The sequence below is a fragment of the Paramormyrops kingsleyae genome, chromosome 25, assembly GCF_048594095.1.
Source record: "Paramormyrops kingsleyae isolate MSU_618 chromosome 25, PKINGS_0.4, whole genome shotgun sequence".
Classification (NCBI taxonomy): Eukaryota; Metazoa; Chordata; class Actinopteri; order Osteoglossiformes; family Mormyridae; genus Paramormyrops; species Paramormyrops kingsleyae.
Window position 1 is genome coordinate 33142122 of NC_132821.1, and position 6000 is coordinate 33148121.

The following is a 6000-nucleotide window of genomic DNA, read 5'->3' on the forward strand; positions in this document are numbered from 1 at the left end:
CACGTGAAAGTGCTTACTCACAGAAAACATAGCACGCGATGAAATCTGGGAACAAGTGAAAAGCCTTTTGCTTTTCCAGCCTTTTATTCATGTAGTGTTCCTGCTTGGTCAACAGCTCTCTGGTGATGGCATTTAGCTTACAGGAATGTATCGATTGCTCGAGTCTTGGTCCACATTCATTGATAACTAAATCCCATCTTGCTGCAGCAGAGACCAAAAGTGGGGTTACAAAGCAGGAATAGAGAGCCTGGACTGACACAGATCCGCATGAGGGAAACGCAGTGGGAGAAACAGGCATGGAACTAAGACGATAAAATGCATCGTTCTTTAAAAATGCAGCAACAAAATTTTGAGCCAAATCCCAAGACCAGGCTGTACTGTGGACTGATTTATCACGTCGGGACAGAAGGTGAGGAACTGGTATTTTCCAGCATGAGTCATCCCAGACTGGGGCACGCAGTAGCTATTGTGATGGGCGCTTCCAGGACACAGGGCTGCCAGCAGGGGGCGTGGTGACACAGCCACCAGCAATGTGGCTGTTTATCTGCTAGCTGAATGGGATTCCTAAGTATATCCAGGACACTGTAGCTCCTGTTTCTCTGTCTCTCCAAAGCAACACCCTGCTTGGGGTGAAGTTATTATTGATATTTTTCTATCTCAAAAAGTGCCGTAGAAACAAGAGCTACTATGACAGGATGCAAACATCACTTTCATTTTTTATGAGCCGTTGGCTGACAGTTGTTTGATGTCACTGCTCTTTGTGGATTGGACATCATTATACACATTATCAAGGAGTCTCACTGATGTCTGCATGGGTTCATAGACAAACTGAGGAGGCGGGGCCAGAACCTGTCAATCAAAAAGCCTGTACACGCTGCAGATTTTTCTGCTACTGTCAAATAATCTTTAATCAGAACAATTATCTATAGTTTTCTGGCAAAAAAATATTATTTGATCCTCGTACCTTTCTAAAAGTAAGCAATATTCATATCGTTTGTCTACCTAATATCAAAACTGCGATATATACATAAGTAATATTGGACTGTACTTTACAGCATCAATATCCAAGGGACATTTAATCATTATATAGGTAACTCCCCATGTTAAAGAAAAAAATCCTTAATAAAAAGCCCGATTAATTATAAATCACTATGCACTGCTTCATAGCATTCAATAATGCATGAAATTATGTATATTATTATTATAGAACAGACATCGTGGATCAGTGAATGTGGAGATCGACTCTCAAAGACAAGTCGAATGCAAAAGAACATCTTATAAAACTGTCAGACTTGACCGATTTGCACTTACAATTGTGTCCACGAGATCTGCCATTTAAATCTGAAGAAGCTGGAAAATCTACTGTCTGGACATTTTCTGGAGCAAAATAATGAAGAGCCCAGTGCCAAGAACTGAGCAGCTGACTCTGCATACGAAAGGTCTACATAAAACCCAGTAAAACCTGCAATTTATATTCAAGCTGAACTCAACTGGCGAATTTTTACAATGTCCTGCTTCAGTGTCTTGTATCTAAATGATAACCTTGTAGGACTGACCTGTATCCTTTAAACTTCATATAGAATATTCTTTTTTAGAAACTATGTCACAGGGTTGCTATGTAACATTCTGTTTCCTCCCATGGTCCAATGGCACTCAGATGAAGTGAAACTCGTAACTCTGATTGGTTGCTCTAGTGTGAACCCTGTGATAGGCTGATGCCCTGTCTGCTATCTATCTGGTCTTGGCTCCTAAGTCCCTCAGGATCATCCCTATATGACAACCCTGACTGCATTTCACACTGTACCTCTTCTGCTTATAAACAGCAACATCATATTATAACCATTGATACAGATTTTAACGTTAATAATGTGGAATAATATCTTGGTAATAATACTATGATAGGGGTCATCCTGGGTCTTGATTATATAACATTTACTTGACAATGCAATTGTTTAACAGCTTTCAATCAATCAAAAAGTCAATGCATCATACTATTTTACATGTATTTTATATGTGTATATATACATACATAAGGGCATGGAGAACCGAGAGCCACTTTTGGTAGCCGACCATCGGTCTGTCGCGGGTCCTGCCTTTGACTGCCACCCGATCTACTCTGCACCTCAGCCCCACGGCTCCCCCTGCAGGTGGTGGGCGAGCCCATGTTACCCCTTCTGGCTATGCCCGGCCGAGCCCCATGGGTGGAGATCCGGCCACCAGGCACTCACCTTCGGCCCCCCGCCCCAGGCCTGCCTCCAGGGTGAGGGTAACAACTCAGATTTATTTCTCATGAGGGTCCATATGAGCCACACTTAGCCTGGTCGCTCACCGAAGACCAATTTGCCATGGGAGTCCCTACTGGGGGCGGTTACCACTGACAACATCACAGAGGCTCACAAACCCGTCCACCACGATAGGGCTTGTGAGCATTTCATGAGGAGAAAACAAAATTTCTTTAACAATTCTAAAATTTTAGAAAAAAAATAAATGTTATTCGGCCCAACATGCATAGGCGAAGATTAGTTTTGACCTTGATGCTTATTCATGTTGGTTGCTCATGTTCACTCATGCTAAAAATTAAAGTGAAACGCAGTAGAGGGATGTGCAATGTGCATGCTGCACATCACTTGATTTTAATGATTAAACACATGGCAATTTTTTTCATGGGACATACATCACTGAGAGGTTGGTTTGTCATTTATTGTCTATGACACTTCCCTCCCCCCCGAGATAATTGTCTCAGCTCTGAATTATTTTCACCTCCTACCAGCTGATGCAAACACAGCCTCACCCAAAAAAAAAAATCTTCAACAACCATCACGAGCAAAATCTGAACCCGGGTCGAGGAGCGCTTGTTTTTTTCACGAAGTACAATTTAGCGTCTCTCATAGCTAACGATGAGGGAAGCTCCTATGTCAGCCTTCTCAAGTACAAAAATGAAAATCGTTCTCATATTTTATCATATGAGGGTGTTCATGGACCAGAGGAAACTTACGTTAAAACGGACTTTGCAAAATTAATTAATATGTCAGCCAAGTACCAAATTGACAATAAAGTGATTTCTCAGCTAAACATTACCATAATACATCAGCACATATACACTTAATTATACAAGCTGTACATGAGTAATGACTACAATTTATTTGGTGAAAGTACGTATTTTTTTATTTTTGCCATGAGATAATATTGTCCTTCGGACTATCCCTAAGTGATGTGATAGCTGGATGTGGAGCAGATACAAACTAAAAGGAAAGATGATACGTTGATGGATGTGTTACACTTGCAAACAGACGTTTTCTAGATGCACAGAAAAGCCTGGAGGACTTTAGACAGCCAATCCATCTATACCATTTTTGTTCCTGCTTGAGGTGCCCACCTAAAATTGTGACCTTCTGAATCCTATGGAGACGTTGGACAGAAGGTATGAGAACTTTGATCCTTCTCTGGACGCTTCGTTTGGGGGACCTCATCATTCAGGGTGGTGACCCTTCCGCTCGGGAGCAAGAATTGGGAACGATAAGGATGTGAGGATGATGGGAAAAGCCCTTCTGATACCTTCCAAAATCCACCCTCACCGTATTCATGGATAGGGAGCAGGCCTTACGATCTCTCTAGCAGGACAAAGCCTGCTAAGAAATAACCAGGATCACCTTCACAGAATGGCCGGTCGTCACGTCCCAAGGCTGCGTGAAAAGGGGGCGGCGTCATTGTGCTCGGCCCATTGGGTGGAGCTGGTGCGAGCACACAGAGAGCCCGTCAGCTGGGACAGGGATTAGCCAGCGCTAGCCTTAGCGCTAATGCTCAGCCGGGCCGGCTAGCCAGCTAGCGCTCAGGGGAGACACGCGAGCTACGGAGCAGCAGCTGTCCGCCTGCATTTGGCTGGAGTCAGCAGAAGGGGACGGGAGCATAAAGCAGAGCACTTTGCCCACGGAACGACAGGAGGTCGTAAAACTCCTCCACACCCATCCCCCGCTGTGTGCATTCGCCTCTCTCCTTTAGTCAATAAACCCGCACCAGCCTGGATTCAAGGTTACAGAAGCCGTCGAAGTTGATTCCCCAGATTTAAAATAATCCTATGATTTCAAACACCACATTTAGCATTATAAGTCTTGCTTTTTGCCGTGATGACATATAGTCACTGAAAAATAAACCTGCTTACATTATAAAATGCTTTATAAACATTACAAGGTAGGACAAGTGCAAAATCAAACATTTAAATAATATATAAAGGACAACCTGACTACTTGTGCATATGAAATAGGTGCTTACGTGCATAATTATTAAAATGGGGAATCGCTGAAAAAAACGGCCTAGTTAGGAAACAGACCAGCAAACTGCAAACTTTGTGAATGGTACCTTAACCTGCTGAGATACCTAGATAGTCATGCTCAGGAACCCCGTGTGTGTTAATCACACATCACCCACTTGCAGACAGGAGCACAACAGTATCCTGGGGGTGGGGGGGGGGCACAGCAGAGATATTTCTGGCTTCTTAATACAGGTCTGGGCTGTGAAACCCAAAATAACAATGTATCACGGAGCCTGCAAATACTGCTGGCTGGGAAATGGTTTATACACAAAGCAGTGGGCAGCATTTTAACTCACAGCCCTCTATGGCCATGTCACGCACTGACTTTTATGCCCTTTTTTATTTGCCATGGGATTAAAAAAGAATCGTATTAAGTGAACTGCGTCAACCAGCCCGTGTGGGCGGCGACTGTAAACTTCTCACGCTCATTTTGTCCCTTAAATCAAAACCGTGCCAAAGAAGACAAATGTATGGCTTTCAAGCGTCACGCCCTGCATCTCTGCCCCCTCATTCTCTCCCTAGTGTGGCTCATTAGAGCCACACCTGTTACTAATTTGTCTTACCTCTTGTTTCAGCCCTAGTGTGACTCGCTCCAGTTGCCTCTCGTCTGCTCCATTGTTAGTCAGGTATTAGAGTGTCTCCCAGTCCTGTGCTCCCCAGTCCAATCATTAGTGTTACCTTGAACCTTGGCTCAGTTGTTAGTGCTGCCTTTGTTTGACCCCATGTGGTCTACTCTGGGGGCAGGGAAGGCCGCAGCGATCTTTGGTATCCAGGGTGAACTTCTCCAGGCTGGTGGTAAGGCTGTCCTCCTGGCATTGCAGGCAATCTTTACTTCCATTTGAGAGTCAGGCGTCATCCCAACTGACTAGAAAATGGGACTTGTAGTCCCCATCTGGAAAGGGAAGGGTGATCCCCTGGATTATTGCAACTACAGGGGGATAGCACTGCTCTCAGTGCCGGGTAAGGTCCTTGCTAGGGTCATCCTTAACAGGATCTGTGATCACTTGCTCGCCTATCAGCGACCGGAGCAGTCTGGTTTTACGCCTAAGAAGTCTACCATCTTCCGCATCCTGGCACTGAGGGTTTTCGTCGAGCACAAGCGTGAATATCGGCAGATGTTGTTTGCAGCCTTTGTCAGTTTTCGTAAAACATTTGACTCACTTGATGGAGTTGCCCTGTGGGACATCCTGAGACTTTGTGGGATCCCCTTGAAGTTGCTGGACATCATGGCCGATCTGTACACTGGTACTGTGAGTGCTGTGCAGAGTGGACGGGCAACCTATGCATTCTTACCAGTTGATTCTGGAGTTTGCCAGGGGAGTGTTCTTGCTCCAACTCTGTTCAATACTTGCGTGGACTTAGTGTTGGGCAGGGTCATGGGGTCCAGCAGTTGTGGGGTATCTGTTGCTGAAGAAAGATTCACTGATCTTGACTTTTCCGACGATGATGTGATCTTTGCGGAGTCAATGGAGGCTCTGATCGGGGCTCTTGAGAGACTGAGTGAGGAGTCTGAGTGTCTGGGATTGTGGGTGTCCTGGATAAAGACCAAGATCCAGGCATTTAATGACTTCTTGGGCACAGCCATCAGTAGTGTGTCTGTCTGCGGGAAGAATGTTGACCTCGCTGAGAGATTTACTTACCTTAGCAGTGACATTCATGTCTCTGGTGACTTCTCTTATGAAGTCAGCAGA